The sequence below is a fragment of the Odontesthes bonariensis genome, chromosome 11 (assembly GCF_027942865.1).
Source record: "Odontesthes bonariensis isolate fOdoBon6 chromosome 11, fOdoBon6.hap1, whole genome shotgun sequence".
In the NCBI taxonomy this organism is placed as follows: Eukaryota; Metazoa; Chordata; class Actinopteri; order Atheriniformes; family Atherinopsidae; genus Odontesthes; species Odontesthes bonariensis.
In genome coordinates, this window is record NC_134516.1 from 33,671,602 (window position 1) to 33,686,630 (window position 15,029).

Genomic DNA, 15,029 nt, shown 5'->3' on the forward strand with positions numbered 1-15,029 from the left:
ACCACCCTAGAGATTTAACCCGGACTAAGAGATCTGAACACATCACACCAGTTTTAAAATCTTTACACTGGCTTCCAGTCAGCCACAGAATAGATTTTAAAAGCCTGCTGATGGTTTACAAATCCCAGAACGGTTTAGGCCCAAAATACATCTGTGATTTGTTCAGAGAATACAAACCCAGCAGAACTCTTAGATCCAAGGACTCAGGTCAGCTGGTCCAGTCCAGAGTCCAGACTAAATATGGAGAAGCAGCATTTAGCTGTTAACAAACTGCCAGTGGAGATTAAACTTTCACCAAATGGAGACATTTTTAAATCCAGGTTAAAAACCTTTCTGCTCTCATGTGTCTATGCATGAAATCTGCACGATATATTTGAACTTATCTAGACAGTTGCTTGTTTTTAAAATAATTTTAATCATTTTATTTGTTTCTCTTTATATTCTTTTATGTATTTTAATGCTTCTTCCACTCCCTGCTGCAAATGCTTTTCTTTTATGTGAAGCACTTTGAATTGTTTTGTACATGAAATGTGCTATACAAATAAATTTGATTTGATTTGATTTGATCTTGATCTCATCTAATTATTTATCAGCTTCATGATAGAAAAAGTTTGCTCACAGATATATGTGCTCCCAAAAACTGTTGACATCTTCATTGCATGCTTTCTTATGTTGGGGTAGGACTCGTTTGGGAGGGAAGCATAGTACTCTATGAGACAGCTGGGGTTGAATGCGTCTTTCAGCACATCACAGGTCTGCAACTCAGCCAGTTCAAACTGAAGAGAAGGCAGGGTGTCATTAATGTCGGCAGCAAAAGGTTCTGGAATACATCAATTTCTTTAATGTGGTCATGAAGCTCACGGAACCGCACATTGAACTCCGCCCTCAGCGTTTCCAGTGCGTCCTTGCACTTCTCGGTTGGGAACGGGACCGCTGGTTTCTCAGCTGAGAGGCTTCGAGTAGCAGGGAGATTGGTGAAGTCTTGTTTTTGCACTTGTCCAACAAGCAGCGCCAGTTTAACCTCAAATGTTTGATGTGGGAGTACAGGTCACAGATTAATTTCCCCTTGCCCTGCAGCTGTGAATTGAGGCCAATTCAATTTTCTGTCACATCTGTTAAAAAGGCGAGGTCCCATTTTCATCTTCTGTCGATCAGCTCTGGGACAGTTTTTCCCTTTGTCAGGAGAAAGGCGTTGATTTTGGTCAGTAAGTCGTAAAAACGCTTCAAAACTCTGCCCCGGCTTAACCATCAGACTTCAGTGTGGTAAAGCACGTCTCCATGGGCAGACTCCAGCTCGGAGGGAAAAGCTTGGAACTGCCTGTGTTTAAGTCGGTTTGCTCTGGTGAAGTTTATGCAGAGACACAACTACCTTCATGACAGATTCCCACTTCAGGACTTTACAGCACAGTGCTTGCTGGTGAATCAGACAGTGGACTTGTGATGAGGGTGCATTTCGCTTTTTATGCGGCCCACTAGCCCCCTCGACATACCAATCATACTCGGAGCACCATCCATTGGGATACTAGCCAGCGTAGACCAGTCTAAACCCAACTCTTCCATTGTTTGGCGTACTTTACAAAAAATATCCTCTCCAGTTGTAGTATCCGTGAGACTTTGTAGAGCTGCCAGCTCCTCGGACACTTCAAAATTTGAATTAAATCCCCGAATAAAGATCAGCAGTTGTGCTGTGTCCTGCACGTCATTGCTCTCACCCATTGCCAATGCAAAACACTCAAAATCTTTAGCTTTTTCTTTTAGCTGGACATGTACATTATGTCCCATTTCCTCTTCAAACACTTCTTAATGAACTCCACATCACTGAACGACTTTCCACAGCTTGCTATCAGTTTAGCCACCTTGAAGCTGGCCCAAACGGATGACAGGTTTGTCTGTGTTTGGCGTAGCATTGTACTCTGCTTGGCAGCTTTTACTTTTGACATGTTGAGCTTTTAGCTTATACTCTTTTATTCCACTTTTTAGCTTAGCCACCTCGTCTCTCCTCACTTGACCATGCAAGCTAGCATACTGCCCTCTGTGGCGAGTTTCATAGTGCCGGCGAATGTTGAATTCTTTAAACACCGCCACTGCCTTTTCCTTGCACTGGACAAAAAATATTCATCCGTCCACTGCTGTTTAAAAACTCTACACTCCGAATCTATTTTCCGTTTCAACATTTTGTTTTCTGCTTTTCTTTTGTTAGCTCGCCTCACCCGCGCGCACTTGACCGTTGATCACAATCAAAGACAAGTTGGAATATACCATTGTGTGTGTGTGTGTGGGGGGGGGGGGTTGAAATGAGCATCAACTGTAAATAATTTGTAAATAAGGTAAATCTTAATTGGAATGCCAACCTTAATAATTAAGTGCTGATATTTTACAATAGGAAAATACAATTCTAAAAAAATAAGCCATGTTTAGAGGGATTGTTAAAGGGGACACTCCAATTGTTTAGGCGGGCCGGATGTGGTCCGCGTGCCGTAGTTTGGGGACCACTGCCTTAAAAGTGTCAGTTCGGGTGGTCGTTAAGAGGACACGGATATTCAAAAAAGCAAAGTAGATTTATTATACAAAAACAAAGTAACAACAGAAATCCGGATTCAAAAACCTGAACTGTGGAAAAATGATTTAACAAAACAAATCACTTGCATTGCATGAAAAAAATATTTAACTGTGGCGTGGCATGGCGTGGTATGGATGGTGACGGGGAAGGATCTCACAAAAACTGAAAGGGAACCCGGAAACTAAATACTGTGGAGGGTGATTAGGGATTGAGTGCTGCTGATGGGGAAAACACAGGTGAGGGGTGAGGCTGATGGTAGGGCAGGAGAGCGTGGCATGACATGAAACTAAACACAAGACCTGAACCTAAAACATGAGAAAAGAACTAAACTAAGACATGATCTAAAACGTGAAAAACCAAGCATGACCTAAACATAGTCCCATGACAAAAAGAAGCCTGAGAGACAGCTAAATCATCAGTACTTATCCTGATCGACCTATCGGCTGCGTTTGGCACTGTCAACCATTGTATCCTTTTGTCCGTACTCTCTTGCGTGGGCATCACAGGGAGAGCACACTTCTGGTTTGAATCATACCTCACTGGTCGGTCATTCAAAGTATCCTGGCTTGGTCACACTTCTGCAGGACACAACCTCGCCACAGGGGTCCCCCAAGACTCAGTACTGGGACCTCTTCTCTCTGCCATATACACCACCTACTGAGAACGACTAAGGTACATGTACCATCCAAGTATTAGTTCAGCTTCAGTAGCCCATAGGTAACACAGTAAGCTGGTTATCATGTTGTACAGACTAATCCTTTGTAGCTTGACCTACTTTGACATGTTAGAACTGTGGTGGTGCTAGATATTCAAATAGTCTGTATTTTCCAATATAAATTAAAGGGAAACTTGAACTAACTCACTTCTTAACATGATTGTTCCCCACATTCAGTCGTTTTGCCTGAAACTAGTTGGAATCGAACAGGGTAGCAAATGGACTGTACTTGTATAACGCGGTTCTAGTCAAAGTGACGATTCACACTACACACCACACCCACCCATTCACTCATACAGCACGTCTTAGTCCATACAGGCTAAACGCTACTTTCTTCTACACATTCAAGCACCAACGCATCGGTAGGCAGCGTGGGGTTCAGCCCAAGAACGTTTTGACATGTGGCCGGGAAACGAACCACTGATTGGAAGGCGACTGCTCTTTCGGTGGCAAGTGTGATTTTCTCAGCAGCCATTACAAGCAAGGGTTCCTTGTAAGTTCCTCAGAGAACCTTAGAAATGCAAATATAAGCATTACAGGATAGTGACATGGACGTTTGGGAAGTCTGTTTCTTTGACAGGGAGAATAACACCTGAACTGGCAGTAAATGCAGAGCCTATCTAACACAAGAACGAGTGATTCCGGTTTATTTATGCTATGACGAAGCTTTGTTCAAATTCAGCAGATGGTAAAACACACAAAGGAAGATAAAATCATTTAAAAACAAAAAAGAAATGTTCTTAGAAATGAATTTATTCGTATAAAACATTTTACAATTGATCTTCATCAATCTGTCAATTCTTAAACATTAAATAGTTGATGAAATCCCAAAATACAAGCCAATGCAAACATAAGATGAAACAATGAGTCCAGTTGGCAGGGAGCAAAACCTGAATGCAAGAGTTCACAATCCATAAAGAACTTTACAAGTAAAAACACAAAGCGAGACATCAGTAGTGTCAGAACCGTCTTGTAGCCTCTGGCTGCACATCCAAATCATCCATCCTATCAAACATGAGTAACTGGTTGGTCTTTGAAACCCTCCAGATAATAGAAGAGGACTTTTAAAGACTTTAAGGTAAACACAAGAAACGGGTGGAATGCTCTCTCCGGGTCGGGAATGAGATCCTTCCCCAAGTGGAGGAGTTCAAGTATTTTGGGGTCTTGTTCACGAGTGAGGGACGAATGGAGCAGGAGATTGACAGACGGATCGGTGCAGCGTCTACAGTGACGCGGGCTCTGCACCGGCCCGTCGTGGTGAAGAAGGAGCTGAGCCAGAAGGCGAAGCTCTCGATTTACTGGTCAATCTATGTTCCTACTCTCACCTATGGTCACAAGCTTTGGGTAGTGACCGAAAGAACGAGATCGTGAATAGAAGCGGCCGAAATGAGTTTCCTCCGCAGGGTGTCTGGGCTCTCCCTTAGAGATAGGGTGAGAAGCTCGGTCATCCGGGAGGGGCTCAGAGTAGAACCGCTACTCCTCCGCATCGAGAGGAGTCACATGAGGTGGCTCGGGCATCTGGTGAGAATGCCTCCTGGACGCCTCCCCGGTGAGATGTTCCGGGCCCGTCCCACTGGGAGGAGGCCCTGGGGAAGACCCAGGACATGTTGGAGAGAATATGTTTCTCGGCTGGCCTGGGAACGCCTCGGGGTCCCCCCAGAAGAGCTGGAGGAAGTGGCCGGGGACAGGGACGTCTGGGTCTCTCTCCTGGGTCTGCATGATGGTGATATTAATCATGGACGATCACATCAGGCGTCTAATATCGAGGCTGGAAAAGCTCAGGAGAGTCTCAGGAGATACGTTTTCATTTCATGAAGGAAGAAAGGAGAGCAGAGCGCTGCAGACAAATGAGACCAGTGTAAGTTTAACTTATTAAACACGCGGCTGTTCTGTCTGTGTTGTATGAGTAAACATTTCAGCCGTGATAGCATGACATGGGGCGTAGCTACCGACCACCACACACCTCCGTCAGATCGTTCTATAGAACCATGAAAAGACCCGACCTCGGAGAAGGAGCTAAATAGTTATAGGAACTAAGGGAGAAAGCCCCGAGTTCCTGTATGTCTGAACACGGGAGAAAACGGCCCCGCGGATTAAATGGTTATTAGAACTGCCAAAGGTTCCTACAGTCCGAAAGCGGCTACTGTGATCGATGATCTTCTTGTCTGGGGAGAGAATGATGAAGAGCACGACTGACGGCTTGTACAGCTGCTGAACAGAGCGAGAGAGTGGAATCTCAAGCTCAACAAAAGTGCAAGATCAGGACATCAGAAATACGGTACATAGGCCACATCCTATCAGCAGATGGTATCAAGCCAGATCCTGAAAAGGTGCGAGCTGTGGCGCAACCAGTGTTTGGTCTCAGTTTGTGGTTCATATTTTACAGTCTTCATCAGACCTCTCTTAGGAATTTTGGGCCTCAATGGGAAAATCGATTGAAAAGCTCTTCACGAGCCAAAAAAGCTAAAAACTCCTGTTTTGGAGGCCTCATAACTCAGCCATACGACATCACAGAGACCTCATTCAAAGTTAATATGTGACAGGAGACTCTCAACTTCAACTGAACTAAAGCGTTTTTTGATAGTAAATTTTCTAGTTCCCTATACTCCCTATACAGGTATAGATGTTCCATCCATCCATCATCTTCCGCTTTTCCTGGGATCGGGTCGCAGGGGCAGTAGGTTAAGCAGAGAAACCCAGACGTCCCTGTCCCCGGCCACTTCCTCTAACTCTTCTGGGGGGACCCCAGATGATGTTAGATGTTAAAATTGGCTTTGTTCTTAGACATTATGAATGAAATAGTCTCTGTACTTTTCCACAATGACCTAAAGTGATCCAGGAATGGGAAGACAAAACAATTAGCCTGGGAAAGCAAGGGCAGATTCACACACACACATTGTTTGGCTGATCCAGAGAATATGAAGAAGCATGTTGAACCTACTCATGTCCAATCATACTCGGTCGAGTGTGAGTGCAACCTATGAGGCTATAAATGCAAATGATACCCAGAAATCGAGGCTCAGACTGACGGATTTCCTGCGGGAGCTCTGTCCCACTGAGCCCAGCGCTGATATGCTTGATGTGTGACTACCATTAAACATTTTATTTAACTTGAGATTCCTCCGGCTTGTTCTTGAGCTTCCATTGATCACTGGTGTCCCAGAGTAACTCCCCTAATGACAAACCAACACTGCTCCTCACACCACAACAACCATCTTTTTTCTTTTTTTTTTTCACAACCACCAGCTACCCCAGCCTCTCACCAACTGCAAACCAGTCACAGCGGGTGGGGATTTAAACCCTGGTTCGGGTGGGGGTAATGAAAGTATAGAGGGTGCCAGAGGTGGAGGCATGACAAGAAACACTAGCAGATTCAGCAGACAAACTCACCTAAACAATCCTACAATCACTAAAAATGCCAGCAGAAACAAGGCCATTCAGGCCAACTCACATAAAATGGCCGCCTGGTTTCAAAAGGCTCACATGGGCCACCCCTTCATTTAAATATCCTGAATTTCTTTTTTGCTTCTTCCAAGAGTCTGTTTTTCCTAAGTACTTCCCCTGCTGGCCCCCCAGCTACTATTGCTTCTTGTAATCCAAATCCACTGACAGGACTTTATCTCTCCTAATGGAGGATATCAGGTGGAAGGCCTACTACTCTACGCTGCTCAAGATCTGACTATCTATTTCTTAGATACTCTTCCACTTCTGACTTTGTTGCCATAAGCTGCCCTCCCTTTTTCTGGTTAAACATAAATATTTACAAAATAATCCAATTCATTCATCCATTCATCCATTTTCTATACCCGCTGAATCCGTCGGTCGAGTCGCGGAGGGGCTGGAGCCTATCCCAGAGGTCATTGGGCGAGAGGCAGGGTACACCCTGGACAGGCCCCAATTGATTCATATTTAACAGGGAGCCAATGAAGAGAAGCTAAAACTGGAGAAAGATGATCTCTCCTGTTAGTTCTCATCAGAACTCTGGCTGCAGCATTTTGGATCAGCTGGAGGCTTTTCAGAGAATATGTGGGACAGCCCATAAATAAAGAATTACAGTAGTCCAATCTTGAAGTAACAAATGCATGGACTAGTTTTTATAGACAAGTGCAGCTGAGTATCATCAGCATAGCAATGGAAATTTATGCCATGCTGTCTAATAATGTTACCTAATGGAAGTATGTATAAAGTGAAAAGAATCGGTCCAAGCACAGAACCCTGAGGAACTCCATGACTTACTCTGGTGCGTGAGGAAGATTTTTCATTTACAAGAACAAACTGAAATCTATCAGATAAATATGACTTAAACCAGTTCCTTTAATCCCAATAACATGTTCAAGTCTCTGTAAGAAGATACTGTGATCAACCGTATTAAATGCAGCACTGAGATCCAACAGGACAAGCACAGACACAAGTCCGCTATCAGAGGCTAAGCAGGTTGTCTTGTCACCTCTACATGCCTAAATGCATTGAGTTGCGACTGTGGAGGCCATTGGAGTACAGGGAACTCATTGTTATGTTCAGGAAACCCTGAGCAACCCTGGTGCTTGAGTTCGGGTGAGTGTGCCTGGACCAGGCAGCCTGGTGACTTTAAAAATGTTCAAAGTGTTTCATAGTACCAGGGGCGAAGAGCTCCGCAGGTGCGGACTGGAGTATAAGCCGGGGAGGGGTGCTTAAGTGTGGGTACACAGGACAGGCTGGAGGGCCTGGAGCCTCTCGGGCTGGATGTGTGTGTGTGCACAGGGCACGAGAGCCTGGATGTTGGGAGAGAAGAGCAGCCGTGAATGCAGGTGCTTATTGGAGTTCCTGTTGCCTTCCTGTCACCTGGAACCAGTCTGCCCATTCTCCTCTGACCTCTCACATCTACAAGGCATTTTCACTGGACATTCTCTGTCAACTCCAGAGATGGCTGTGGGTGAAAATCCCAATATATCAGAAATGAACGCGTTCAATTTGACATATTTTTAGAACGTGCGCACGTTAATCATGTGTAAAAAGCTCATTTTGCGTAAAAATGGTACATTTCCAGAGGTGGGAGAAAGTACCTATGTTGCAAGTCCAAGTAGAGTCTCAAGTCTTTGCTCTCAAGTCTCGAGTAGAGTCTCAAGTATTTGCTCTCAAGTCCAAGTCAAGTCCAAGTCCTAGGATTTTAGTTTGAGTCCCAACCAAGTCCCATGATTTTTGTTTCGAGTCCCAACCAAGTCCTAAGATTTTTGTTTCGAGTCCCAACCAAGTCCTAACAAATAGATTATAATTAATGATACGGATTAGCCTTGGAATTCCCATGCTGCTTTGCACGCGATTTCACTCACGCTGCAAAGGCAGCCTGGAAACCACTGCCCTTATTTTTGCCTGAGTTAGGGAACCAATTACAGAACGGGGAGGGGGCGGCAGCAAGACGATGATGACGTCTATGCGCGACACCGAAGCTTGTAGAGTGTTAATCCAATATAGCAGCGGACACAACGTTACCGTTCGATGCAGCCTTAGAAAGTGTTTTAAGTAGCTTAGAACGCAAGTTTACTTTTAAAAAAGAGCAACGTTTGGCGTTGAAAGATTTCTTTGCCTTCTTCCTCGTTGAATTTCTGTTCTGCTCTACACACGTCATCTGGTATAAGTGATACAATTGGCTATGAATCGCGCGCAAAGCAGCATGGGAAGAACCAGACGCCATTTGATAGACATTCGTAGCGCCCAATAAACGGCTCTAGGCATTCGTAAACCACGCCTCAAATACGAGAAAATGCACACCTAGTTCCCAGACCACCATCTCATCGAGATGTGGACGCGTCGGCCAGGCTAAATACGGATCATGACCACGCCTCAATTAAGTTGTTTCTATTTTATTGTTAATGTTCTGCCACCTGTTCATTTTTATTAATATTGTGTTTAGATGCTTCGTCAATATAAGTAGCCTCTGGTCTGTTAGCTGTGCGTAAGGTAACGTGACGTGGCGGGCGGCGTTCAGGTGTCACTGACGGCTGGGATTTCTGGCTGGTTGCTACAGTATTGATGCGACACTTTTAAGAAATATTTTAATATTTGTGCTTGCTGCGTGTGACTTGACTCATGTCCAGAGGGTTAAGTCCAAGTAGAGTCTCAAGTCTTTGCTCTCAAGTCCAAGTAGTCTCAAGTCTTTGCTCTCAAGTCCAAGTAGAGTCCAAGTCTTTTTTTGATTTGGTCAAGCAAGTCTCAAGTCATCAAAATCGGGACTCGAGTCCAAGTCAAGTCTAAAGTCTCGAGTCCAAGTCCCCACCTCTGTACATTTCAGTTAATTTGTTTTGCGTTTGAGACCCCCCCCAGTGGTCCCAGCAATGAGCCCTCAGACAGTCCTCCACTAATAGGTCTAATTCACTTTTAACATTCACTGTGTCACAAGCTTCATGTAAACCTAGAAAAAGGGCTGCAATGTGTTGCTTGTTGTCCAAGGATTCTATTTATTCATTCATTCTTAGGGCTGAAATATACCTGTGCCTGAAGAGATCTGAGAACCATCAACAGAGAGCTGCTGAAGCAAGAGGGATGTTGGCTCAAACTGATCTGAATTTAGCTGGATCTCTTGTTCTGTTCAGAAGGGTCCTGAGTGACTCCACACTTTTATCAGACATGCTCCAGTCTAAAACAGTGGACCATGCTAAGGCTGTAGAACTTATTGAAGCACTTTAAGAGACACTGGTCCAGTACCGTAGTCAAGCCTCTTTTGGGGAAATGTGGAGTGAAACAACTGATTTATGTCAACAAAGTAACATTGACACGACTCAGCGAAAACCAACGAGGCCGAGACAGACAACGAAGGCGCTTCAGGATACTGTCGTCCACCACACCTTGGGACAGTATGTAGTTCCAGATAGCAAACACACGTTTTGTGTCTCTGTGTACTATCCGATTCTGGATAACATGGTTGGAGAACTTGAAAGAAGATTTTCGAACACAAATTGTAACATTATGCAGGGTGTCCAGGCACTAAATCCATCAAGTCCAACCTTTCTGAGGGAGGAAGCTGTTCTGTTATTGGCTAAAGCTTATGATTCAAATATTGAGGATCTCAAACAAGAGTTCATCAGACGAGGAGAAACTAGACAAAAAAAAGGGTCCTGTTGGATCTGATGACTATTTGTCCAGAAGTGAGGAGGTCTGTCCTGACTGCAGAGTAGACTGAAGCTGGATAGCTTTCTGCAACATGAAATACATCCAGATTATATCCCTGCAGGTAAAATTTTAACATTTTCCACTGTGAGTCAGCTCAGTTACAAACTGGATTTGACTTCTGAGGTTGGTCTCTGACTGAGGGACTGTCTCTGTCACGCTAACAGAGCCCCGGCTGGCTTGCCATGTTTTGCCACATATACACAACATGACGGGATTCATTCGGGGGAGGTGACTTCACTGATGACCATCTGCATACAGGAAGACAGTCCTGCGTAACATTCAGTCGCTACAGCGACTGTCTTGCATTTCTGGTGGCTACTTCCTGTTCAGCCAGGACCGTAGCGCCAGTCGCTAACACACAAAAGTCACCGCTGATCACATCTTTAGGCCAAAGTGGGATTTGTCAGTGAGATCCTCCCACTGTGAACGGCAAAAAGCGCTTTCTAAAAAACTCTTAAGGACATAATAGCTGTGGGGACGGAGTTACCACAAGAACACAATACAACTCCAAGTCTGTGCTGAACATTTTCCACTGAAATGCTCAGGGTACGCCAAACACAGTCAGCTTAAAACTAAAGGGAACAAAAACAGCCTGAAGCAGGTTTAAATGATCAGAGTTTGAGTTTGTAGATGCAATCCAATAAAGTATAAGGGTGTCGTGTGCACACTCTGCCACCGGGTGTTCTGGGTAAGTTGTGCAACCGTCGGGGCAGAAGAAGAAGAAGAAGAAGAAGAGTTGTGGACTAAAACAACGTGAGCAGCACGACTGAGAGCATCTGAGATTACAGCAGAATGTCTGTTTGGTAAATCTGCTCAGTACCTGATTGTGTGAGTAACTGAGCAGTTGTAGAAGCAACAAACAGATCAGTTCAGTTTTCTCGTGTTAAACGGTTCAATTCAAAGTACCGTTAGCCTGCTTCACTGCCTTTTCCCTCAGAGCAGCCATGACGTTTGGTCTAAAATGCGTTCACACATCTGATTCCAACACAACAGACATTTGAAAGAGTTTCACAGCTTGAAGTTGAGCCTCGTGCCCTTTTAGCGTTGGAACAGCCTTAACTTTCAGCTTCAGTCATGAGCATCATAAAGCTGTCTGGGAAGTACAGGGAACAACTCCAAACCTTTTTCAGACTGCGTTAAAGATTTCTGGGTCTTTGGGGAAGATGATAAGGGTCAACTTTCCCTCGTAACCAAACACACATTTTCTTCAAAAATATCTGTAACAAGAACATGAAACGCATGAGAAAAGTTAACATCTGACCTTTAATGAAATTCAGAACAATGAAATACAGATGAGTGTAAAGCTCGACTTCACATCAAACTGAAATAATATATTGCTTTTTCAGATGTTTACATAAATACCCACAGCTGGTGCAAAGCTACTTTGTGGATCTTAACTTTGAAAGCAATACAATGTAACTTCTAAAAAAGCCCATTATGAAGCTCCCCCTACAGGCTTGGAGGTAATGTACGGTTACACTGTCGTAAATACAACACCCTTTCGCTTTCACGTTTGTTGACGAACTGGCGAGGAGTCAGAAATTGCAAGCTATGTCGACCAAGAAGGTAAGAGTAATCAAATGTACCTGGGAGCGTGAGAGGGGTCTATTTGTTTTTGCGGAAGGTATACCAGAAAGCAAGTCGAAGTACTTCCGCTCAGCTCCCGGGCCTGTCCAGCAAAGTTACATAACGCAGTTATTCCAACTCAGACCCCCGAAGGGCATAGGAGACAGGCCAATTGTAATATTAAAACTCATTCTAGCCGCACAATTTTTTTCAAGCTGTTATTTTAAGGTAGAAATGTTACATAGTAGTAATTTAACAAAACAAATATAGTCAGTATAACAGAAAAAACATGTTTCTACTTTCAAACAGACTGCATTTTGTTCTGTCCATCAACTCACAATTGATGCCATGTTTGTCTTGAACGTGAGATCCGTCCCCAGTTAAAGCAATCCCAACAAATTATAAAGCACTTTCAATGGTTCTTCAAACATGTTCTCCCCACAGAACATTCAGAACTAAAGTCCTGACAAGAGAAGGTGGTAATCCACAAAGAAGATTTTTAATCCGAACAAAGGCAAGGCTTCTGATTGGTAGTTCCTGCTGCTGCTCCCATGTTAATGTTTGCTTATCTGCCATAAAAATTGATGTTGATTTAAGCCAATCATTTCTCTGCAGTGTGAATGTGTTGGTGTGTCTTTAGACTAGATAATCGAGTGAAAGCTGCCCCACACTGAACACAGATGAAAGGTTTCTCTCCTGAGTGAATACGTTGGTGTCTCTTTTGATCAGATAATGTAGTGAAAGCTGCCCCACACTGAACACAGATGAAAGGTTTCTCTCCTGAGTGAATACGTTGGTGTGTCTTTAGATTAGATATTTGAGTGAAAGCTGCCCCACACTGGTCACAGCTGTATGGCTTCTCTCCTGTGTGAATACGTTGGTGTTTCTTTAGATCAGATAATTTAGTGAAAGCTGCCCCACACTGATCACACATGAAAGGTTTCTCTCCTGAGTGAATACGTTGGTGTCTCTTTAGATCAAATAATTTAGTGAAAGCTGCCCCACACTGACCACAGCTGAAAGGCTTCTCTCCTGAGTGAATACGTTGGTGTCTCTTTAGACTAGATAATGTAGTGAAAGCTGCCCCACACTGACCACAGCTATATGGCTTCTCTCCTGTATGAATACGTTGGTGTGTCTTTAGATGACCTAATTCTGTGAAAGCTGCCCCACACTGACCACAGCTGAAAGGTTTCTCTCCTGTGTGAATGCGTTGGTGTTTCTTTAGATCAGATAATGCAGTGAAAGCTGCCCCACACTGATCACAGATGAAAGGTTTCTCTCCTGAGTGAATACGGTGGTGTCTCTTTAGACTAGATAATTGAGTGAAAGCTGCCCCACACTGGTCACAGCTGTATGGCTTCTCTCCAGTGTGAATACGTTGGTGTCTCTTTAGATTAGATAATTGAGTGAAAGCTGCCCCACACTGACCACAGCTGTATGGCTTCTCTCCAGTATGAAGCCTCTGATGATACCTCAGACGAGATCGTTTGATAACTTTCCCACAGTCCTTACAGCAGTGCCATCTGGATCCCTCTTGGGCTCTACGTTTCTGCAATGACAGAGAGGAAGAAGACTTAGATCCTTTTGAAGTTCACACAAAAGATTTCTCTAAGCTAACCTACGCTAACCAACATATTCTAACAACATATTCTAACTGGACCTGGACAGACCGAGCCACACAGGTCTCAATATCTCAGATCAAACGTAAACGCGAGGGTTCGTTTATAAGTGCCCTCAGCTATCAGCACTGTGCTCTGATGTGTTCTGCACACGTTCAGCTTTTTAAGCAGTAAACTCTTGCTTTTTGCTCTTTTACTTATTCTTTTTGTCATGATGAAACTCTGAAAAGGAACTTGAGCTACAATATTTCTAAATGATGGAAGGATACAGAGTCTTGTCCAAGTTATTCACTTAAACACCATGCAGAGGTTGGGCTGAAAAAGGTTGATGACCGCTGGTTTAAAGGAATAAAAGTAACAGTGGTGGTAATACATGACAGTCTTTACACTAACCCTCTGTTCCAGCTTACAACTCAGAGGTCTGCAGCCATTCAGCTCAACAGCCATCAGGGAAACACAGTCCGTTTTAACTCAACCTTTGTCTCTCTTTGTTAAAAAAACTCTACAAACCTGTCATCTAACCATTAAAGACCCAGAATATTACCACCACCAGGTTCAATTCATGTAACCCAGAGATTTTAAACACAAATAATGAAGATTAGCTCCTGAACCTCTCAAATCTGCAGACTGAGAGCCAGAAAATGTCCCACCACAACAATCTGCCCGCTGATTTTCTTCCAGCAGATCATTCAGCCTGCAGCACATGTCTAGTCTAAGCACATCTGGATCTGCAGCTCAGAGAGAGGAGATGAAACCAGGAAACACTTTGCTGTTTTTAACCAGGAAAAACACAAACTGAGCGAATGGAACATTTATTAAGTGACTCTGATATTGATATACTTGGAATATGTGACAGTTGGTTGACACATTCATCATCATCTACAGCAGCTACCAGCATTCCAGGATATAATGTATTTAGAAAGGCTAGAGAAGCAGGGCGGGAGGTGGGGGAGTATTAATCTGTCAGACAGAAGTTTCAACATGAACTAATAAGGTGGCCTAAAGATGTTAACGCTGAGTGTATTGGTCTAAATCAGGGATCTCCAACACATTGCCGCCCCTTTCCAAGTAGCTCGCCAAAAGGCCAATGAATCATACATTAATTTGAAAACTTAATTGGTCTCTCGGCAAATCTTGATGCCAGCGACTGGTCACTGACCAGCGACCGCAAATTGAATTTGCTCCCGGGCGCAGTCTAGTCACTCGTGGTCGTTTGGCGAGGCTGAAAATCGAAACTTAATCAGGCCAATCAAATCGTGAGGAGCCGGGTCGGAGGCCGGGCTACCTAGTGACGACAGAGGTGCTACGTTTCAGTGTGTCATTCCAGAGAGAGGTAAACAGTGGCTGCGCCCAGCAAACAGTCTTTCGAGTTGGCTTTGGCAGCGACTCTAGAAGATTTAAATATAAATTTTTCTTTGCG